General features: G+C 37.0%; 1 protein-coding gene across 2 annotated transcripts in view; it reads right to left on the reverse strand.

Moving 5' to 3' along the window:
* Nucleotides 1–228: 228 nt before the first annotated feature.
* LOC113419013 (potassium voltage-gated channel subfamily A member 3-like) overlaps nt 229–25449 on the reverse strand; it is a 33798-nt gene continuing 8577 nt past the window's right edge. Inside the window, exons 3-4 of one of the 2 annotated variants that reach the window (XM_087960050.1) lie at nt 25221–25292; nt 229–9456 (exon numbers count right to left, since the gene is read on the reverse strand). The gene's annotated coding sequence lies outside the window, so the exon portion shown is untranslated. Of the gene's footprint in view, nt 9457–24554; nt 25293–25449 lie in introns of those variants that run through there. The other variant, XM_087960049.1, reaches the window with a different exon arrangement.

Genomic DNA, 25449 nt, shown 5'->3' on the forward strand with positions numbered 1-25449 from the left:
AAAATTAACCATATGAATGAACAGGATGCATGTTAAGACTTTTTTATTGAGCTTTGTATATGAAATTATTTGACAATTTAAAATTTCAATGAAAAACATTAAAAAAATAAATTCAATGTTAGAGTTTAAAAAAAATTGCACAACCCCAAAATTCACTTGCATTTACTGTAATTTAACCAGGGACCATATCACTATGAGATTTACAGGAAAACAGTATGTACAGATAAATAGAGCATTATGTCACATTTTATTTTCATAGAACATTGGAAATACAGATTTAACCCACATGTCAAAATGGAAGATGTTGTACAAGAGCACACACCAGGAAACAGTTTAATTTTACACTGTAATCCCAGTAATAATACTTTAAAAAGTTTTGTTGGTATTTTGCCATGAACAATTTTCCAGACTGTTATAGTAGTCTCCTCGATTAGTTGCAGATCTTCAGAAAGCCACTGTGCAATAGAAGAGCATGTTGTTATAAATATAACATTAGTATTCTAATTATGAGATAAAATTTGCAGTGCCATGTTATTTACATCCTTTAATATAGTTTATACAAGCTGAAGATACATATAGCTCTTTTTCCTGATGAAATGAGTTTTATTGAGCAGAGCAGTTCCAAAGTAATAGTGGTGGTAGGAACTTCTATGGTAGAGAAAGTGTCCCCTTTTCAGCACAAATGATAGTGGTTATGATAAAAAGCGTGTTTGGACTCTTTAAAAATATCTCTTCCATTGACATAAAAGAAAGCTAAAATAAGTATATTTGCTCCCGAGTTGACGTACTTTTTTCAGCTTATCAAGGATATACAGGGAAAGAAGCAAGTTTTTGAATGAAAAGATCCCACACTATGCTCCAGAAAGCCAATGGTAGCATGCCAATTTGGGCCCCATTGTCCACAAGCACTACATGTAATTATGGTAACAAAGCTCTCTGCCTAATAGGCACCAAGGAAACGTTGCTCATAGAGTTAAATTGACCTTAACATACAACAATTATACTGTAGTTTCACAAGAAAATCAGAAGTAGCATGTAACTAGAAGTGTTAGAACCTGAGAAGCCAGACAGATAAGCTACACATTACATATTGACATGTACTGGTTGCCTCCTCTCCTTGCTTTCTCTGCTCTTTCTGGAAATATTTCTTAAAAGAAACTTATGTACAGTACAGAAGAGAATAAGTGGCTCTTCAGCCTGCTTGGACAGAGATCGTATGCCTATAATCTACTTTTTAAAGGCTGTGTTCATACAATATCTTAGGTTGCAGTTTCTTCAGCTTTGATCTACCAATAAAGCTGATTATGGATATAACCAAAGCAATAAAGCTTTACAAACTGAACTGGTGGAATTCACACCACATATTAAGCCACAAGCAAATTATATTATGATGTTTATATCTTAAAAGTATCAATTTTGATTCACGGCTAACACAAGATTAGAGGTTAAACAGTTTTGATGTTTACCTTTTTTAAATTTTAAGGGTACAATACTTTTAAGGAGCAAATCATTCAGTCAAATACACAATATGGTAGAATATTCATTTGCTATGAATCTTTTTAAATAGATAGGTCTTGTTCAATCTACCCTAATATAAAATACCTTCCTGCTGTTACAAAAATGTCAAGTAGAAGAGAAGGACTGGGGTAAAAGACCTATCAGAGTACTTGAGAAGTAAATTTTCTCAGTAACTTTATTTTGACAATAAATTTGTCCATAATTAAATTAATTATAATTTATGGAATTAGCTTAATTCTCTAGGTTTATACAACATGTTTAACCACAAAGTTTGGATTGTTCAGTACCACAAGACACGTTGTATAAATTCAGTCGTATTCTCCAATGCCTTAAAATTTTCAAAGATGATTACCGTAAGTTCATTGATTAATTTATTTCATTTCTATCCTGTTTTTCCTTAGGAGCTCAACTTTCCATATGCAGTGGTCCTTTTCCCTCTTGTCTACATCAGTAAACATTAGACTAGGTGGACCTGAAACAAATACACTCCTGAATCACCCAGTAAACATCTATGGATGAGTGTAAATTTGAACCAGTCAGGGAAAAAAATCCTTAGTTTTCCCATTGGACTGTATTCTATAATACTGTAGAGCACTTGATCAGGATGGGAAAATGACATGATTGGCTAGAAAATCAGGGGCTTCATTTCTTACTTCCAGGCAGGGTTGGAAAAAATATGACTTGCTACAATACAGCTTACAGCATAGGAATTTTATTAAATTTCAGATAGCAATGGAAGGCAAAGCTAAGCTTTCACCATTATGTGGAAAGTATTTAGTGAAGTTTAATGCCCATTTCTAGATTCTTTTATCCATAATTTCTCAGATTTTCTAGCAGCTAGTTTTGATAATGGTTGGGTTCACTAAAGCTATTATTTGCTTTAACAACAGTTTATTGAACAAGCCACCATAGCTAAGTTTAAATATCACACTGAATCACAAAACATGACAGACCACAATGGCTGAGATCACACATTTGGGATGGGATAACTCACCACAAGTCAACTCACCACGGCCAACTAACCACAGCCATCTCCATAGGACAATTTGCCATGGCCAACTTGCCATGGGACAATCGTTGTGGGACAATTCAACAATTCAATTATTTAAAATAATTTTAAAAATATTTCATTTTTTCTCATTCACATTTCATTTTGCCCCTCATTTGGCATCCTTTCTTTAATAATTCTATTCTATTTCTTCAATGTTAGGGTAACTCATGCTCCATGGCAAGCTGTCCCATGGGGAGTTGGCCAAGGCAAATTGGCTGCAGCAAGTTGACTGCGGCAAGTCAACATAGCAGGTTGGCAGTGGCGAGTTGGCTGCAGCAAGTTGTCGTAGACCCCACACATTCCATTCAATCAAAAGCAAGCTGAACTTATTATGACCTTAGTGTAATTTGGAAATCCGCCATTAAGAAACTTCTTATATAGCTAAGCTTAGATTTCGAGTATTGGTCGCATTATATACAGCATCTGTCTTTAATTCCTGTACTGGCACAGATTCCGTCCTACCCCTGCCAGGTTTAATTTACATCCACTGGATGTGCCTTTAATTTTACTCAATCTGTCTCTGCATTAGAAAACAGGGATAAATCTGTGGACGCCACTTTGCTCTGCTACTAGTTGGTCATGTATTTATGCATTTTTCAATAAAAAGGAAAGGTGTTGTTCATTCCATTAGTGTTTGTTGGATGGCGATCTCAAATTTGAATCTATCAATTCTCCTTTCTTGGACCCACCAGAAATTGTATTATCAGCACAGCATCAAATTCAGTGCAAAGTTTTCTTAATGTTTTTTGACAGAAGGGGAGGGTATGGGGATTGTCCACCACTCAAATTTTTAGGCTGGGAAGAGAATGCATGTAGCCCAATCTTGTACCTTATTTCATTATTACTTGCAATGTAATTGTGCTTTGTTTTCAAGCCTGCACTATGTTCTCACCGTTTTTTCTTCATTCCCAGCAAGAGGCCTCTGACCTTTTATGCAACTCTCACCCACAGATTTTCTCAGTTTCTCAAATGTGCCAGTCACACCAAAACAAGTACACCCACTGATATGAAAATGAGGGCCTGCCAAAATCAGGATGCAGAGGCCCTTGTTGATTTAGTAGGGCCAACATTTTGTTAGAACTATCAGGATCTCTTCTCTGCCATTTTAGTGACTGATCAGATTTTTGTATTCCAGAGCTCCCCAGATGTTTATTTTCTAGCAACAACAACCCACATCCTCAGCATGATAGAAAAGTCTATTACAATATTCTCTATATGGGGTTGCTTCTGAAGACCAAATTGGTATGCAATCCAACAGCTTGCCTGTTGGCAAATGAGAGCCATTATAATCAAATGACACCAGTGCTGCACATTGATAGATTTTTGAATAGAATTCAAAGTGCCATTCTAAAATTGTACAAGGCTAGGCACCCAGGAAGCTCCCAGATCATCTCATTCGAGTAGAATCTATCCCGTCTATATGGCCTAAGTATGGATACTGAAGTTTGGGGTGGGGGAGGGGAAGTGGGATGGGGGCAGAATCCAATGATCCCAATCTATTTCTTAACTTCATGCATCTTGAATAGCTTTCCTCCAGGGATATGAGTAGCCCTTTTGTCTCAGGATATCTAGAGAGCTATTAAAAATGATCTTATTGTAGAGTCTGTAACTATTTAGATGATTCTCAGATGGGGTTTTATTAGTTGCAGTTTTATTAGTTGTACTTTTATATATTTTAGCTATATACTGTATATTTAATTTGATTATTACAAAGTGCCAGTGATTGTGATTGGTGGTCTATAATAAGAATAACTCAATAACTATTGCAAAGATCTGCACTGCATTGGGAAATTTAATCTTAGGCAGGACTAGTTGCATTTTTAAAACATTATTACCACATTGTCCTGTCCTGGTTGACTTAACTGGAGGTAAAAATTCTAGATGGATAACTCTAGCCTCTAATTTCATTTCTTACAAACACCCCAAAATGATGCTGACAGGGAGAACTGAAAAGATATGAAAATAGCAGCAGAACAACGCCTGTAGTGATGAACTGATAGAATAAATATTTAAGAGAGTCTAGCACAGGCATATTGTACTAGATGGGTTCTCCTGAAGCATTAAAAAGTGCCAGTCTTACTGCACATATTAATACTAATCACAATATTACCTCTTGAGAACTGGATTGTGCCAGACAAGACAGTATTATGCAGCAGATCAATTATTCTCTGTAACTATATTATTTTAACCTCTATTTTAAGGTGGGCAGATTAAAAGGACAATTGAAAAATATCAGATTCATTTTAATGAAATCTATAATGTCTTTTATAATGGTCTCCTTATAGATCTGTTAGAGCGTGTGCTGTGTATATGGAAACTTTAAAGTCTACTATGCTGTGTGGTTATTTTGCGGATATTTGTCTGAGAATTCCTTTTTAAATACATAGTAATCATGCCATGTACTGTACTTATTTTGTTATATAGTGTTATGTAATGAAATTAAAAAATATAAATGTACAAACAGTAGCACTTAAACAGGGTCTAGTCTTGGAAATGGGGCTAGAGAAAACTAATTATTTCTTGCTCCACAAATGCCCAACATAGTCATAGGCATATTATTATGTGAGTCATATTCAAGCAAGGGCAAAACAAATGTCTCAACTAAGGCAGATGGCACCCACTCCCACAAAACAGAGTAGTATTTGCTCTGCATTTACTGATATTGCTCAGGTATGTTTTGCAGTTACTTTTGAAATTTGTTAACCAATGCAATCTACATTTGAACTTTCGCCCTGAGAACTGATGTAACATGATTGTAAGACCAATGGAAAAGTTTATGTAATGCTGTATAATTTCTAGAAGACATTTAAATACTTCCTGTCTGTATCTTATACTTTTGAAAAACTGATACTTACTAGCATTATTTATAGGTGCAACTCTGAATAAGTTCTGGAGACTTGGCTTCAAAAAAAAGTTGGACTGAATGCTATAAACCAACCTAGTCTTCCAGGGTTTCTGGACAAGTTCATCATTTACAACCAGTACTCCAGATGTAAAGAATTATGAAAGCAATACTTAAATGTAGTTTAAAGAAACAGAATTTCCATGCCTCTGGTTAGGAAATGTGGGCTGGGATCATACTGTATATGAACTGCAGAAAATGGAGTAAAAACCAAGGGGTAGACAGAGATTTTAAAAAGGAAAGAGCAACATTAGTAAGTTTGTGAAAATGTATTCACCCTCTTTCAGATAAGCTGAAAGATTTGCATATCTGTGCCACTGAATGTTATCAGGATTTCAAGTGTGTCCTACTGATACATAAAAGGAGTCTAAATGAGCAAATAATGCACATTGCCTATTTCATAAATCAGATTCTTTTATCATTTTATGATGCTGCTTTGTAAGAGTAACTAAGCATTGTATCCATGTTAGGAGCAGGGAGATCTTAATTTAAGTCCATACCCAATTACGAAATGTCATTAAATAACTTTGGATCCATAAGTCATCCCAATTACATGAATATTTACTTTTGGCATAAGATTGGAAGATGGAGTACTAAAATTCATAGCAAGACTGTTGTACATGTTATTCAGGGCTTTCACTGAATATGACAATCATGATGTTAAACATTGTTCAGTCTCAATTTGGGTGAATATTACTTTTGTATAATTTTAGGTGATGATGCAAGAAATTTTCAATGGACAGTGCTGATACCATAAAAATAAGTTAAAGCTCCCTGACAGATTAATATAAAGTCACATTTTTTCCAGATTTCATGTAGAGTCATTTGAAATCTTGTACAATCTTATGTTTAAAAAATCTACTTATCTTGTGACATTTTAGTCTTCAAATCATTTTGTAATTGGGTGCAGCAGCTCCAACTTTAAAGACATAGAAGCTGGCCAAAGGATTGACTTTCCTTTAAATGCCTACCTGGTTGTTAAGATCTGCAAAAAAGGCCCTTTGGGCAAAGCTGTGATTATTGGGAACATGGGAAACTATTTTATTCTGCATTACCTGAGGCATTGTGGAATGCTATGATTCATCACAACTCTCTTGGTTTTTCAGAAATGAAATTATGTATCTTTCACTAGTAGTGGTTTTAATAGTGCAATTCTGAACCTCAGAAACATTAACATGTGTGGACTTCAACTTCCAGAACTGTCCACATATCTTAAATTTGCTAAGGTTGAGAAACGTTAATATATTGTTTTAAAATTTTGGTTATATTTGGCTTTAGTTGGTTTTGTTTGATTTGTTACATAATACCTTAGTGATATTTGCTGAAAAGAATTGCATAAATATTCTAATAAATTAAGTAATGATTGAGGATCTGTTTGTGCACCATGTTCTGTCAGCTGCTTTTTTTTACAGGTTCTCTTCTTCCTTTACTTGATTGATATTACACCAGTGGCATAATTTGTTTACTTAGAAAATGCTGAAGATGTCATTTATTTCTGTTGATATTTACAATCTTATTAATAATGTGAATTTTATATAGTAAAATGATACTACATGCAGTCCTCAACTTATGATCACTGGAACTTCTACTGCTAAAGTGATATGGTCATTGTAAGTCATGCCTGACTTTACAATCTTTTTTTTACTATGGTCATTAAACAAATCATATGGTTGTTAAGCCAATGCAGCTTCTCCCATTCGATTGTTGAGGGCAATATGTTGATTCTATAAACCGCTTAGAGAGGTATATAAGCATTGTAAAGTGGTATAGAAGTTTAAGTGCTATTGCTATTGTTATTTTCAGCCTAGTTAAGAAACAAAAATGTGCAAAAAAGTCATGACTGAAATATTCCATCCTTAAAACAAATCATTCTAAATGTACCAAAAATATACTCATAAATATACTCAATTCCAATCTCTATTCTGATATTCGAACATTTCAACCATATAGTGTTTTGCTCTTACTTTTTGTTAAATATATTCCTGTGGCACAACTCATTACTTCCACTTATAAATCAGCATTGCAGGCTAGAATAAATGGCGCTTTTGCATATCTCATTATATAGTCACAGTATCTCATTTATGGCATTTTATTAAGCCCTGATAACATCCTCGGCCATTTATATTCCTCCCATGTCTTCCTTCTCCTTTCCATTTTTTTTTTTAAATTTAGCTATAGAAAAGTGATTATAAATGAAAGGTAACCGCAACTATTTGATCAGGATTGCTAAGAACCCTCCCTCAGAAAGTATACCTTGCAAAAGTAACCCCATCTACCTATAAAAGATTACAGAGTTATGCCTTGAATAATGCATCAGCAAGACAAACAAATCTCTATGGCTTTGCTCCCTCTCCTCGCAGCCGCAATGCACCAGGCTCTGCTTGTTTCAATGAAGCATGTATTCAACTACGGCTCAGCAGACCGTAGCCATATGTTATCGCTGAAAACATTTAGCAACTGCTAATGGAGTTCCTTTTCATTAAAGCAACCAGTAAGATATAATCCTGAAAGTCACTCTTGAAATTTAGACTGTGATTTAACAAAGTGCCCTTGATCCTTCTTGAACTGATGATAAATCTACAGAGGTTAATTTCCCAGGTTCTCTTTTATGACAGCATTCTACAGGAATAAAAAATAAATAAATATACACTGCAATCCTCAGGTCCTTACTGAGCCTTTTTTTACTTAGGGATAGCATCTTCTACAATTACCCAACCATTATTTTGTTAAAATAACTGGAACGAGGACAAGCTTTATTTTACCTCAATAAAGGCTGGGCGATTCCAGACCATTAATGAAGAACTGGCCTTTTTCCCACTGAACAAAACAGGATTAATTCTTCAGTAAACATGCAGGGAACTGCATAGACACTACACTATCTAGGAAGGAACACATTTTTTTAAGAAAAAGGTGGTTCCAGTGAAGTCTAGCCATGAATACATACATGCCTGTTGACATATTGGTTTCCTTATTTAAATAAAGGCTTTAAAACAAGGCACACATTTTTGAGCTTATTGTTCAAATTCCTTTGGGGATTCATTTAACTATCATTTCTCCTTGTATACAAAGACTAAAATAATCAGTATATCTTTTTATAATAAATATATCACTTTATAAATAACAGTTACATGAACAAAAATTCATTAAAAATAACACAGAATGATGATTCATTTCACATTACTGTATAGCTTAAAATAAAATGGTATAAAACAGTCAATGCATATGGAATACTTATTAGTGTTCAATGTATACAGGTAGTCCTTGACTTACAACAGTTCATTTGGTGACCATTCAAAGTTACCACAGCACTGAAAAAAGTGACATATGACCGTTTTTCACAGTTACAACCTTTGCAGCACCCCCATGGTCACGTGATCAAAATTCAGCCTGCTTGGCAACTGGTTCGTGCTTATGCAGTGTCCTGGAGTCACGTGATCATCTTCTTTTGCATCCTTTTGACAAGCAAAGTCAAAGGGGAAGCTAGATTCACTTAACAACCAGGTTACTAACTTGTCAGCTGCAGTTATTCACTTAGCAACTGTGGTCAGAAATTTTGTAAAAATGGGACCAAATTCGCTTAACAAATGTCTCACTTAACAACAGAAATTTTGGGCTCAATTGTGGTCATAAGTCAAGGACTACCCATACTAGATTTCCAGTTACCAAAGTTTGCATGAGAAGGCAGTTATGCCATCCAAACAATTAAACACCTTTTCCTTAGCTGTCATCTTATTTGTAATATTGCATTTGGTTTCTGTTACAATATAAAAGATGTTCATTTCCATATAATACTCTTGTCAAAACACACAGAAGTTAGAGCTAAGTATTAACATAGTGAGCATAAGAGGGAAGACCATCCTTCAGTTCTGTGCATGATGTTATAGTATAATTAGTTACTTCTTCCTGAAGTCTTTGATTCTTTTTTTATAAATAGTTTAATGGTTGATGGGAGTTCTGTAGCACTTACTGAGCCATCTTCTGTTATCTGTTGAGTAGAATAAATTAGAGCATTTATTATATATTCAAGCACTGAACAATGACACATTTGTAAAGGCAGAACAAAAATCCCCTTTGCATAATATTGTGATACAGAATAATTACATTTTCATTCTCTAAAATGAAAACATAAAAATGGGCACATCTAAATTCAATGCTATATGATGCAGGTCAGTCATGCAAAGATTTTGAAATATGTGCCATTCATGTATTTTACTGACAATCAATTGTGATGACACAAATATATTTATTACATATGCAGAAAATATTTTACAGACTCCAAGTAAACATTTTTTTTTTATTTTTTTTCTTTGCTTTGCAGTCCCCACATCAATTTTTAAAGCAGGAATATTTTGGGATACAAATGCTAAGGTCAAATTTCTGCCTTTTAAAAGTCAATTCATACGCAAACAGACTGCATTCTTAACATGTTATTTCCTTTCTGTATATATTTTACTAGTCCAGCAGGCACAGAGGCTGGGGTGAGATAAATCTAGCTAATACATCTAAAGATTGATGTAGGCTGGTCTGAGTTATTGCAAAACATTCCCAAATGTGCTGCAATCAAGCAAAAGTTATCCTGCTAACATAATTCAAGCAGCATTTAAAATTAAAGTGTAAGGAGGAGGTATGTAATGTTGTTTGTACTTTTTTTGGTGTTCTTACATAAGCTAAGTATTTCAGAACTATTAAGCAAGATTGTGGTATATCAAGATCAAAACTTTGGTTGATTATTTTCAATCAAGTAAACAAATCTCCTCTCGATTTTCTGCATCTTTTCATATGAACATCAGAATTACAAGAATGCATGTGTGATTTTTCCCTGCACCTCACATATGCAGAACAGACAACTGCCATGAATGTGGACAGTAATGCAACCTGTACAAACTCAACATTGGTTTTTTTTCTTTTTTTTTCATTGATATTGATTGATCCATTGATTCTTATACTGTACATAGCCGCGTTTTTATCAAGAAAGGAAATCAATGCTTAAACTATCCCATGCTAAACTCTATCAGTCTAAAGAAAAGACTGTGAAGTTTCAGGATCAGTAACTCTGACATTTACCAAAGAGCAGTAGATCTCTACATTTCATATGCCGCTCATAACTTCTTCTGTAGCTCATTTCCTCGGAGCTATCACATGAAGTCAGTTATAATGAAAAACCATGCAGAAAGACAATTCTCACTCTTTGTCAGAAGAAAATGAGATGTTGTGGAGAGACTGAGAACACAGAGGATTAGCTTGCACTATAATGCTTCAATTTAAGAAAGTCAACTAGAACCAAAGAAATGGTTACTGATACAAGGGTAATTTAGCATATTTGATAAAGAAAAGTAAAGGATATAGGGAATATCAGTCTAGAACAGGGGTGTCAAACTCGATTTCATTGAGGGCCACATCAGAGTTGTTTGACCTCAGGGGGGCCAGGGTGAGCGTGGCCAGCTCAACATGACTCACACATGGCCCTCACAAGCTCCGTTTTTGCTGGCAGAGGCACTGTGGGCTGGTCCTTCTCTGTTTCCAGGGAGGCCCTGCAGACCAAATCTAAGCTCCCCACAGACCATATCCGGTTTGCAGGCCTTGAGTTTGACACCCCTGGCCTAGAAGTATGAAACCCCCTTTCCCAGAAGTCTTTTTGGATTCTGCAATCTAGCTTCTGCCAAACTGGCTTTTGGGATATACTGCTGCAATCATCTATCTTCTCAATTCTTCTCCCTTAGCTTCAGGTTGTAGAGGAATTGAAGGAAATCTAAAATAATGTCTATTATATCACCTCTTCATTGCTTAGTATAAAGCTGTGTGACTGGAAATTTCAACTTTTCTTTGGGAAACAAATCAATCTCACAAGAGATGAACAAAATTTCACATTTTTTTTTTAAAAAAATAGAAACTAGGAAAATGTATCCAGTGTAAAAGATTTTAATTTCCTGAAAAACTTATGACTCTAATGCTGATCTTCTACAAACAATGTGATGTCCTTGGAGAAATATTAGTTTAGCAATATAGACATTTAAAAAACCTAAATTGTATAACTTAGTTCATTGCCCAGTTAAAAATATGGGTAAACAAAAAAAGCTGACATTAAGCATTCAAATGCATGCAAATAAGCTGTCTATAGGTAGTCCTTGACTTATGACCACAATTGAGCTAAAAATTTCTGTTGCTAAGCAAGACAGTTGTTAAATGAGTTTTGCCCCATTTTAAGACCTTTCTTGTCACAGTTGTGAGGGGAACCCCTGCAGTAGTTAAGTGAGTAACACAGTTGTAAAGTGAATCCGGCTTCCCCATTCATTTTACTTTTCAGAAGGTTGAAAATGGTGATTACATGACTCTGGGACACTGCAACCGTCATAAATATGATATTCTAATTTTGATCACACGAGAATGGATATGATGCAATGGTCATAAGTGTAAAAAACAGTTAAGTCATTTTTCAGTGCCATTGAATGTTCACTACTTCCAATGGTCACTACAAATGGTTGTAAGTCAAGGACTATCTGTAATGCAGGTAATGATATTGCTCAATTTGAAGAATTCTGGAGCTCCAAAAGTCTTATTCATCTATGTATAGTTTTTCTTAATTATCTCTCTATATATACACATGTGTACTTATCGCTATATCTAAAATAAGATTTTAAATATAATTAAGCAACTTTGCTGATTTGACATAGTTTTAAATTCCACCAGCAAAATTCATAGCTTAGTCCCCTATAACACACTTTTACATGCTTTAGTTTAGAAAATAAGAATTAAATGGAGAAAAATCCGAAAGCAGATAAAGCAACAGTTCAGCAAGAAATGGCAAATTGCCCTCTGAAAAGCCGAAGAATCAGTTCTCAGCTAATAAACCAGCAAATCTGTGGAGAAGCCTAAAGAATATCATTGGCTAAAGAGGCCTCCCCTCCCTTACTGAAGAAAATTGGCAGATGAACTGCACTGATATTATCTAGTTTGGGTGATGAAACATCTACAAGAAAACAAGCAAGCACCAACATCCCCTCATGACCTGAATATGTTCCACTGTAGGTTTGAGAGGAGATCACCGTCAACTATTGCTACTTTCCACATCTCAGATACGCCAACAGTGGTCAAATCTCCTACACCCGTCGCCATCTATCTGGGATCCCACCTTGGTGATCTTAGAAAAAGATATGTGAGGCCTATTTCATAAACAAAAGGTTGGAAAAGCACCAGGCCTAGACAGATTAACTCCTTCTTGTTTGAAAACCTGTGCTGAACTGGCCCCCATCTTCACCTGCATCTTAAGATGTGGTATGCTCCTTCTTGCTTCAAACTCTACTATCTATCCCAGTTTCCAAGAAACCCTCCATCAAGGAGCAAAATGACTATAGATTGGTTGCTCTGACATCTCTATTTATGAAGCTCTTTGAGAGGTTAATGCTGGCCCACATGAAAATCATCACGGATCCACTGTTAGATCCCTTGCAGTTTGCCTACTGAGCAAATAAATCAAGAGTTGATGCTGTCAATATGGCTCTACACTACATCTTGCAACATCTTGAATCCCCAGGGACCTATGCACAGGTCCTTTGTGTAGACTTCAGCTTGGGCTTCAATACCATCATTCCAGAAATTCTTTATTCTAAACTTATGCAGCTAACTCTACCTGTTCATACTTGTAGGTGGATTATTAGCTTTTTGACAGATAGGAAGCTACAGGTGAAGCTAGGGAAAATCTCATTGAGCACCTGGTCAACTAGCACATTACAGCAATGGCCCCCAACCTTTTGGGCATTGGGGACCAGTTCCATAGAGAAAGGTTTTTCTGTGTGGTTTTGCATACTGCCTGGATCCCGTGGATGGGGCTTCACTTGTTTGCACGGCCAGATTGCTGGCATGCCGTGGCCCAGTGCCAGTCCATGGACCGGGGTTTGGGGACCCCCTGCTTTCTCCATTGCTCTACTCTCTCTATACCAATGACTGCATCTCTAAGGATCCTTCTGTTAAAGTACTGAAGTTTGTAGATGATACAACAGTCGTTGGTCTCATTTGAGATGGTGACCTCATATAGATGGGAGGTTGAACAACTGGCCCTATGGTGCATCCGGAACAATCTGGAGCTAAATAGGCTTAAAACTGTGAAGATGAGAGTGAATTTTAGGAGGAACTCTCCTACTCTACCACTTCTTATTATGTTCAACAGCACAGTATTAGCAATACAGACCTTCAAATTCTTAGGTTCTATAACTATAATATGCTACTACAGCTGTAGTATTATTATCCTTCTGATTTTCTCTACTACTTCCTCTTATTGGTATCGTTATTATTATTATTCTGTTGCTTTTCATGTATAGTAAGAGCTTCTACAACAGAGACAAATTCCTTGTGTGTCTAATCACACTTGGCCAAATGAAGTATTCATTCATTCATTTTTCTAATTTCACTGTCCACATATATTACAGTCCTGAGTTTTTGTTTCTTTTTTTAAAAAAAGTATTTTCCCCCCATTACCTGCAACACCTCTTGGAATCCAAGCTAGAAGTGTCTTCTATTCCAGGGGTCCCCAACCACCGGGCCGCGGACCGGTCCCGGTCCGTGGAGCACTCTGTACCGGGCCGCAAAGAAAAAAAAATAAAAAAAATGGCGGCTTTCTTCGCCTTCGGTGAATGCTGCTGGGATCAGGGATCAAGGACACAAATGAAAGAAGGGGAGGGAGGAAGCAACCAAAGCCTGTCCTGCTCTCCGGCTCAGCGGCTTCGGTTTCCTCCCGCCTTGTTCCTCTCTCAGTCGCTCTCTCGCTCCTCCACCAGCCCAGGAAGAAACTGCTTCAAAGAAGTCGGGGGGGGGGTGGCTTTTCCTGTTGCCGCAGCTCCTCGAAGCGCCCGTTCACCCCACCCGCCCACCGGCAGTTCAATCCAGTGCTCCGTTCTGCCTGCCTGCCTGCCTTCGTTTCTGGTTGATTCAGAGCAGCTTCGGCTGAGAATAACAACTATTCGCCTCTTTTTATCAGCTGAAGCTGCTCCGAAACAACCAGAAACGCAGGCAGGCAGGCATAACGGAGCACTGGATTGAACCGCGCGCGGGCGGGCGGGGTGGGGGTGAACGGGCACTTCGGAGGAGGTGCGGCGACAGGAAAAGCCACCCTGCCAGTTTCTTCCTGGGCTGGATGTTAGAGGTCCATCGTAGCTCTGAATGATTCCTAAACAAGGATTACAGGAGCTTCCTAGGGAAAACACACTGACTAAATGCTCCTCATTCAATTCCTGTTTTCACCAAACAGAGATAAGAAAACATCTGCATGAAATTTTGTAGCTACACAGCTGGGCAAGACCTAGAACTAGAGAGACTGCAGTCAGGTGTCTTTAATGCTAGTTGTAGGGTAAACATAAAGTTTTGGGAATGGAAAATAGAATCTCCGCCCCCCCCCCTCCCCTCCGCCGCCGGTCCTTGAAAAAGTGTTTCTGCTTGAAACTGGTCCCTGGTACAAAAAAGGTTGGGGACCACTGTTCTAGGCTATCCAATCTGAAATTCAGATCAGCATGGGAAATCCATAGTTAAGAGTACACACACCCTTCTCAATGCACAGATGTTCAGCTTCTGGTTGAAGACCTCTAGGGGAAAAGCCCTTTCTGATAAAAAAAAAAGTTCAATTGCCAGATATGCCTAAAGCAATGGTGTCCATTACAGAAGAGATTTAATCCTGATCTTTGAGCAGTGGCATCTACGGCGTCTTTCTACTTTTGTCAAATGTTTGTCGAAAACAGTACTTTGCAAACTCCTTCTACTTTGTGACATCACAACTCATGTAGATAATGGATGGGGCTTGTATCACAAGAGTAAAATGTTGTTTATGTCACCCTAATCTCCCCCTCTGAAGTCACTGGTCTCTCTGGGGGAGAAGTGCATCTGCCCAATGCATGTCAGATATGGCCCGAAAACTAATTCCAATTCCCCTAAAGTTTTCTCCTTTCCATGCTAGCCATCCCAGCATTAGACTTTACATCTGTTTTCCCCTGCACTTCCCTTCTTTATGCCTTTCCAGCATTACCTTCCTTTTCTTCCTCTGCTTTTCCTAACCCTTTCTAGCCTCCCCAAACTGTCTTGCTCCAATCCCCGCCTACTTCTCCCTACTTTGAACTTTCCGCTTGCCACCATCACTTTTGCAGCACTTTTAATTTGCCTTTAACTTATTCAAAACATAAAAATCCAAAAAAGTACAGCATCTCAGTGTCCAGGCATCCTTTTCCCTCCTTGTGCTAATTAGATTTTTCCAAGGCACTGAAGATCTGGCTGCTTCCCCAGCAGGTATGTCAGGTGAGCAAATGAGTTCTGTTGTTTATGTAATGTGATATTTTCAAAGAGTGGAGGGTTTTGTTTGTCCTTAGGGACCAGGTGTTACATATGATAGAGCAGTGGTGGCTAACTTTTTGGGGCTCCTGTGCCCAAAATTGCCCCCTATGCATGCACGCATAATACCCACCCACCCCACCCACCCCCTTACCTGCACTGCACCTCACAGTTGATTTTCGGCCAGTCTGAGGCCTTTTTCGGCCTCCCAAAGGCTTGAGGAAGGCTTCTGCAGGCTTTGCAGGCCGAAAACTAGCTCCATTTCGTCACTTCTGGTATTTTTGGAAAAACAGGAAGTGATGAAACGGGCTAGTTTTCGGCCTGCAAAGCCTGCAGAAGCCTGCAGAAGCCTTCCTCAGACCTTTGGGAGGCTGAAAAAGGCCTCAGATCCGGCCAAAAATCAGCTGTGAGGCACGCACATGCCCAGTGAGGTAAATTTGCCTACAGCTCACGTGCCGGCACAAATGGCTCTGCATGCCACCTATGGCACACGTGCCATAGTTTCGCCATCACAGTGATAGGGTTTCTGTTTTAATCTGTGTTAAGCCACCCAGAGCCAAGTATGAAATGAGAGTCTATATAAATAATACAAATACATTAAATAATAAATAAATAATTCCCTTTGCCCCCTTTTTTGGCTTTCCTTTTCTCTTCTTGCAGTCTGAATTTAGATTGCCAGCACTGATTGTTATAGCACCATCTGTCAGTGAATAAAGAAACTGCAGCTGTTTCTCTTGTTGCCAGTACTATACTGCACATGGTTAGATGTGGATGATCTATACACAGAGAGAGAAAGATTGAGGGAACAAAAACTACAAAAATAATGCAAAGCTTCAAACTGGTCGTTCATTTTGATGATGCATAAAGTAAAGCACCCCCCAAGCTGCTTTGCAAAACTATAATCCCCTCCTCTTAGAAAGATAGCTACTGCGCTGTTTCACGTTGCACTATTTCTGAGCCAGACTCCAATATATTCAGGTGACCTGTATTATCACTATATTTCATTAAATCTGACAATGTCATCTTTACAGTACAAAATATCTTGTATAGGTTTACCCTATATAGGTGATACTCCAAATGTTACCTACCACCTAATCAACAAAAAATCTGAGTCAATGTACTGATTTCTTTTTAAAATTACATATGAAGACTATACTTTAAGATACTTATTAGCCCTGTCATTTTGTAAAAAGTCACAGAAACTCATCCAAGAATAACACATACCATGATTCAATTTGGCCCAGTTCAAGACCAATAATAGCAAAACGACAGCTTTTCTCCTTTGTCGATCCATAAACATAATGCACATTGCTGCACTTAGCAATCTACCAAAGACACTCAACAAACTTAAGAAGAGTATTTGCATTCAGCAGGCAGTCTGAAAGTTTTATATTACCCAGAATATGCACACATTCAACAAATAAATTAAAGGGATATAGCCCTTGCATCTCATCACCTTGAACATCTCATCAACATTGTTAACAATACTTGTGTAGAGCTCCCAGTGCAATGCACATTTCTTTGTATGTGTTTGAGCTAGGAAAGAAAGCATAGCAGGGAATACAATGCACACATTATTCAACCCCTGAATTCTAACAATGCAAAAGCATCAAATCAATCAATTACACAGCCAATTGATAGCAATCTCCTTCTATTTTTACATTTGCAATGAGCCATCTACAATCATACCTGGATACAAATGCAGCAATCTGTTGAATTCAGGCAGGGCAATAATTGGTTCCATTGCCATCACTGCCTTTGAACATGTGCTTAAATAATGTTAGCTGCTTCTTCACCATCACCATCCCTTCATGTTGTCATGATCTATAGTCCTGGCAAAAGAACATTTCCTTGCTATTTTAGTAGGTATGTGGATGGAAAAATTGAAAAACTAAGCCAATTGCAGCTTCTTGATTTTTTAAAAAGCCCGTTACAGGACTTAAGATTCTCAGAAGACTTGAAACAACAGCGCTTAAAATAGCCCTATTTCATCTTAAACTTGGAACAAAACTAGTATTTTTTCTTCTAAGCTGAAAATGCTCAAAAGTCATATTTTATCCTCAGCTCAAACCACTTGGACCAAGTTCCTGGTCCAAGAATTTGATCCAGCAATATTTGTAGGAATCTCCTTTCCAAGCACTTTTTATTCCCTTCTCAAAAAAATCACTTTCTCTATAAAATTCCTCTTGCTGCATCTCAAAACAAGGTGATGAAAGTTGCTATCTTTGCATGGGAATAAGACTGCAGCTGTTGGAGGCTGCTGTGAGGGAGGGGAGGGGCAGGGTGGGAGAGGGAAGGGAAGGGAAGGGAAGGGAAGGAAAGGAAAGGAAAGGAAAGGAAAGGAAAGGAAAGGAAAGGAAAGGAAAGGAAAGGAAAGGAAAATTCTATTCTCTCACAACCAAGACAAAAATGTCCATGAGGCACAGACCCACCGGGTTTGGCTAGACGGGAGTAAACAATCCAGCAGTAGGTCAACTGAAGACCTGAAGGTTGTTGCCAATGTCTTTGATGCTTCTCATCCACACAAATTATGATGATGCAAAACAGTAATTTCTAGCCAGATTTCTTGGACCTGGCTTCAGTTTGCCTCAGCAGCAAGCTGGCATCTGTTGTGAAGGCATAATTGTTCCTCCATAAATGGTTAGCTGGCCTTGACACTGGGGTAAGGCAAGGATGTAGTTGGGGCTACTCTTTCTCACAACATTGTTAGGATACAATAAATCAGAAAGAGGAGGAACCATATTGTATATGCAACCTGTATTTCCCAGAAAAAAATAAAGAAATCCTTTTTTTAATACAGTTGCAGTAGAAAGATACAAACCTGAAGCACAATGAAGTGAATTCTTTAATGCCTTAATATGTTGCAAACTCATCCAATTGTAATTTGTAAGTCATATTACAAAACACTGTCAGTAAAATAAATAAATCACAATTTAATATGACACAGTTACCCAGCTACAGTCAGGAAAACAGTAAAGACAAACAAACAAACAAGATTGGTTCGTTAAAAAAAGAATGAGTTGCACAGCCTATTCTATTTTCTGCAACTTTCCAAGCAATTCAATCTTTAGATCCTGATGATCAAAATAGGAAAGAAAGAACAGATGAGAAATACAGACAGTCTGAACCACACTGGCATCCTTCACTCAAAAATTTCCCACCATCTGTTACAAGTCAAGGTACATTTACTAAGCCATGGCCCCATTCATAAAAAAGAAAGATGAAATGAAGGCTGGAGGGAATTTTCATGCTTGAATGTTTGGTGAGGGAAAATATGTACAATGAGCTTTGGTCTTGTACTGAATAAATTTTAACATATGCCTCTAATAAACTAAAGATTTATATTCACTTCCTTGTACCACCATAATGAAATAAAAGGAATTAGCAAAGAAATGGTTTGGAAAGATTGGTGTTCATACAGTTCTGAGTGTACTTTTACTAACTGAACAGCCTTGTCAACTGGAGTTTAGCCTTAAAAGTATATATTTTGCTCCATTTCCAACACTGGAGTTGTGTGGGCAATACAGTTAAATAAATAAATGCAATACAAAACAATGAGATGTAGAAATCTGGCATCAAAATGGCTAATTAACAATGAGCAAGATTAACTCAAAAGAGTAAGCAGCTGTGATGTTCCTCTTTGTTCTTCCTACACTCATATCACATATCTTTATTGTACATTTACAAATGAATATATAGTAGTATAGGATGCAAAACAGTGTAGAGTAGTCTGCACTGTTCCGAAGCACATTAACTATTCATACCATTTTCTCCTCCTTCTCTAATGACCTACTGATGCTAACATGCCTAAATACAATGGGAACAGGTGGCATACTCATGTGATCTCAAGGAACCCCATGAGTTGCTCGTTATTTGATCTGATGTCTCAGGTCATTTTTTCCGATCTGATGCTCTAAGAATGTTCTAGGGTTAAAAATTTCCATACACTTTTGTCTGTTAAGTTTCTGGATAGAGCTTGGATGATGGAGAACATTCAAAGAAGGTTGATAGCCTAATCCAGGGGTGTCAAACTTGCAGCGTCACGTGATGTATCAGGACTTTTTTCCCCTTTGCTAAACTGGGCATGGGCGTGGCCAGCACGTAACACATCTGGGCCACAGGCACAAGTTTGATAAATAGTAATCAGACAAATAGTACAGATGTAATACTTTATCTCTCAAAATATCTGCATAGAAAGAATAATGAAGACTATATTAAAAGAAAGCAGAGCCAAGAGCTCTAAACAGAAGCTAATATTTGTCCCTGAAGTGGGGAAGTTTGTTTAAAAAAAAGAAATAAGAATTCACTTTCAAATTTTATTAAAATTGGGAATTGTCTACCCACGTTGAGGTGAAAGAGGACTGGTGCAAGCCTCTGCCATCTGCTATCAGCCCCAATATTTAGAGTGATCATTTGTAGCAGTCCCTCAGGGAGGCATCTCAATAATGAAATATAGGTAGTCCTCGACATACGACCACAATTGAACCCAAAATTTCCATTGTTAAGTGAAACATTTGTTAAGTGAGTTTTGCCCCATTTTACAACTTTTCTTGCAACAGTTGTTAAATGAATCACTGCAGTTGATAGGTTAGTAACCTGGTTGTTAAGTGAATCTGGCTTCCCCATTGACTTTACTTGTCAAGAAGTTGCAAAAGGTGGTCATGTGACTCTGGAACACTTCAACTGTCATAAATATGCACCAGTTGCCAAGCATCTGAATTTTGATCACATGATTGTGGGGATGTGGCAAGGGTCTAACTATGAAAAATTTCAATACTGTTGTAACTTTGAATGGTCACTAAACAAACTGTTGTGAGTCAAGGACTACCTGTACATTTCATTCCCATATATTATTTTTCTATCAATCTGGAGTTCACATAATGAACAGAAACAGGAAGGAAACAGGAATGTCTTGCTTGTTCCCACTCCCTCAGAATAGAGACAGCTAATGTTAATAATATCTAGCATAGAAAAGAAACAGAAAAGGAACTTAATGGACAAGAAAAAAGCTGTTGCAGAACACAGAAAATAGTAAACTTTCTTAGCTTTCTATACAGCAAATAGAATAAAACTTATAGTTGGTTGAGTCCAATTCAACACATAAGACCTAAGTGCAAATTCTCAAGCCCATAACTATCCCACTTTTAACAATTAACTTTTGGATACTTGTCATCAAATAAATAATTTGTCTATATCTTCCTTTATTTTAGAGATTATCTGATTTCTGGATTCATTCCTAACTGTCTAACTTGACAAGGATACCTGAAACATTGATAAGATAATAATCTCAATTCATAGAAAGGGTACTATAAGTACTATAAGTTTTGATGATCATTTTTGAGATATATTTTAACTTATATCACAAGGTTGATCCTACACATATACAACAAAATCATTAAGGATGATCATAAATACACTGTGTCAACTCTTAAAATTGTGTATACACGTTTAATAGTTGACAACAGAAAGAAGGGGGGGGGTTCAAAGAGCAGGTGGCAGTATGGAATCAAAAGTACATTCCATTCATATTTTCTTCAAACACTGATTAGATGACTGAAGCTTCTGGCAAAAATCTAATTGGAGAGCATGATTGATGACTCTTGGCTATGGACGTTTTTCATTGGATGATACACCCGGTGGGGGCGGGGGAAGCAGGATCAAGGGTGACAGTGAATTACGTACCTCAGACTTGTGACAGACGTAGAATGTTACCTTCAAATAAATCTTTTTTAGTTTTGGGAGTGTGACTCAAGACTCATGATTTAATTGGAGTAACTGCCGGAATCCTAACAGATGGACAACTCTGAGATATGCAATTCACTGTCATCCTTGATCCTGCTGGAATCCTGGCACACTGTTGTTTTTATGACAATAAGATTGTTAATTTTCTGTGGACAATTAACATGGCACCTATTATTATTAGTCATGCCATTACAATTTTGAGCAAGACTCTACAATGAGAATTCGATTGAACTACTTTTTATAATCCTGAAAACTTCAGCTAATGTAAAATTTGACTAAAGCACAAATAACATTAGACAGCATATTGTACTAGATTCTTTGTTGAAAAATTTTATTGATGTCTAAACAACACACGCATTCACAGGGAGCAGGAGAAGCTAATGGCAAAATGTGCATACTTTGTTGTATTTGTATTATGATATTGCATGCCGGCACACAAAGGACAGAACTTGCATTGTGATCTTGCAATGCATATTTCAACCTTGTGACAAAGTTTGCAGTTGCTGCATATATCAATGTCAGGTACCATTCAAATTGCAAGACCTGGTCATTTTAAAAAGCCTAAGAAATTTGGGACTAGGATATACTAAATGCCCATTATTTCCTGTCTTCTACTGTCATTTCTAAGAATTTTAATAGTCAGATAACATTAAATGCATGCTCATATTCTCCATGTCCATGAAATCTCATCAATCTAGACACCATGGACACTTCTAGCACAGCGCCTTGTCCTTTTAATATAAAAGACATTGGCAGGCATTCTGTCTCTCTATTCCTTTTAGAGGCTTTTATGTACAAGAAAAAAACATAAGTTATGAGGAAAAATACAAAGGTTACAAATGGGAGACAATTAATCTGAAACCTATAAAAAGTTGTGAAGAAGGCATTTAATTATACAACAATAAAAGCTTTCCCCAAAAGCACTTTGTAATGAGGCTCTTCCAAAAGAATGTTTATATGAGCTAATGAAAACCTGGGGTTTCATGGGTATCTTAACTATGATCATATGAAAGTTTATGTTTGTTTGTAAAATATTTTGCTGTCAACTTAGTGTTTTTAAGATATAAATTAAATAAACTAAATATATGAAGCAATGACTGTTATATGGCAGTCACTGTTTCATATATATATAACAGTACTTACTGTTTAACATATAGCTATTATAGAACATGGCAGTAAGAAAAATACATACAGTACTAAATGCAAACACAATATCTATTTCTTTTTCCTGCTAATCCATATTACATATAGAAATTATCCCATAAGCAAAGCATAATTAAAAACAGATGAATCCTCATGCTAGTAAGTTTTACCTTTACTATTGTATAACAGCACTGCATTACTATTTATGTATGTATGTATACATACAAATATATATGTATATTATATATGTATATATATGTAAATATATATATGTGTGTGTGTGTGTGTGTGTGTGTGTGTGTGTATGTGTGTGTGTGTGTGTGTGTATATATATATATATATATATATATATATATATATATATATATATATATATATATATATATATATTTGTTTTCTTAAGTTTTCGGTACTTACATGTATGGTGTTCGGCTTGGTTGGTATTTTCACGTCATTGTAGTTCTTTTAAAGTTGTAGCACGTTTCAGCAGAATCTCATCTGCCATCATCAGGCTTCTATGTGTCCGTCTGTGGGTCGACTTTACAGTGGTTTCAGATTTAAATTTGGGGCAGCCTATTGCTGTGCCAGAATGGTTTTTCTTCATCCTGATTGGTTGGGAGTCTTGGTCTGTGTTTATTGGTCTCGGAGTTTGCTGTGTTCTGCTTGATGGGTGTCTCTGATATCTTCTGTCTGTTTTTGGCTCTTTTGTATCTTGATTGGCTGGCAGCATTGTGTTACTTAATCAAGATACAAAAGGCAAAAGACAGAAGATATCAGAGACACCATCAAGCAGAACACAGCAAACTCCGAGACCAATAAAACAGACCAAGACTCCCAACCAATCAGGATGAAGAAAAACCATTCTGGCACAGCATATGGCTGCCCCAAATTTAAATCTGAAACCACTGTAAAGTCTGACCCACAGACGGACACAATACAGAAGCCTGATGATGGCAGATGAGATTCTGCTGAAACGTTGCTACAACTTTAAAAGAACTACAATGACGTGGGAAAATACCGAACCAAGCCGAACACCATATATATATATATATATATACATATACATATACATATACATATACATATACATATACATATACATATACATATACATATATATATATATATATATATATATATACACACACACACACACACATACATACATACACACACATACACATACACAGTAATATACATATAAAATATTATGAAACATGAAATATTAGATCTTTCCATTTCCACATTACTCTGCAAACTGTTTATAAAGAATGAAAATTCATATGTATGTTCATACAACCTTTTCCACAACAAATTCATCATATACACCACTCCTTCAATGTATTTACACTTTCCTAATATATGCCCTTTTGTGTGCTAATGTCTGTAATATATGCATTGATCATGCAATTTTGAACTAAGAACTAACCATAAAATTTAGTACAGAATGTGCATGTTTGTTCAGAAAGTTCAAATACTATTGGTATGGTTGATATTGACCATTCTTTATTATAGGAATCAAATGGCTACTATATCACAACAAACTTAGGGTAACATTGCCTCAATCTTATGTTCAACCATCATAGCCAAGAACACAGCAATAAAGAAAAAGATGCAAATAAATATACCAGCATTAAAGACATACTTATAGCATTGGATAATCACACAGCCCATTACTCAGGTTGTTACAACACAGGAGGCTGATAGACACACAGCCAATACCTCAGCCACACATGTTCTTACAAAAAAGCCAGTCAATCTGCAAACATCAACTCCATCAACCAATCAAGAAATGACAACCCAGCCAACCTCCCCACCAGTATATATAGGGAGACAGCAGCTCCGATCATGCTTTGCTTGCACAAATACGAAGCCGAAAACATCAGCCTGAAGGTGGCGAGTGGGACCTCGTCAAAATGTTGCCAAGATACTCTCAATCTTACACAGGAAAAGACCCGAACATGCCAAGACCTGCATACCTGTACCCGTGAAAATCTACGAACACACACACACACACACACACACACGTCCATATATTATCATATGTCTATGTTAGGCAACATTATACCTATTATACTAGTTTAGAACAATGTTTCTCAAACTTAATAACCTTAAGATGTATGATCTTCAACTCCCGGAATTCCCCATCCAGCCTTCTGTGTGGGGAATTCTGGGAATTGAACTCCAGACATCTTAAGGTTGCTAAAGTTAGAGACACTTCTCTGGAAAGATGAAAACTGGGAATGTGAAACCAGCAACTCTACAGAGGCACACAGTTGATCCCCCATTAATAATTTGCACCTCTCATTGTTAACATTACTGGTAGTCTGCATAATATTACGCCTCTATGAATGTTGAATGGCTGCCTGGTAGCCTGTGGAGATGAGAAAAACAGAGGATGGTGATGAATAAGAGGGAACAGAAGGAAATGGCAACTCCAGAGAATGACATATGAGTGACCAAAGTGAGAAAAAAGATTCACTTTCATTCAATGCTCCTTACGTTTAGAGGTCCCCCTGCTGAGGTTGACGGTGTAGTCATTACAATGATACTCACACATCTGCTGTAAGGAAGGAAGCTGTTGTCTGCAGTTTCAATTTGTTCTGCTCCATTTACTTTGGCTCTCATCTGATAAAAAGGAATACATGATGAACATTTGGTCAGCAGTCACAACAGGGAAAAATCAAATGGCTATTTTTTTACAAAGAAAAGAGGTGATGCTCCCCATTACTTTCTCTAGCACAGGGGTGTCCAACCTTGGCAACTTTAAGACTTGTGGACTTCA

Source organism: Notechis scutatus, chromosome 3 (assembly GCF_049901735.1).
Source record: "Notechis scutatus isolate UNSWTSFEM ecotype Mainland chromosome 3, rNotScu1.2, whole genome shotgun sequence".
Lineage (NCBI taxonomy): Eukaryota > Metazoa > Chordata > Lepidosauria > Squamata > Elapidae > Notechis > Notechis scutatus.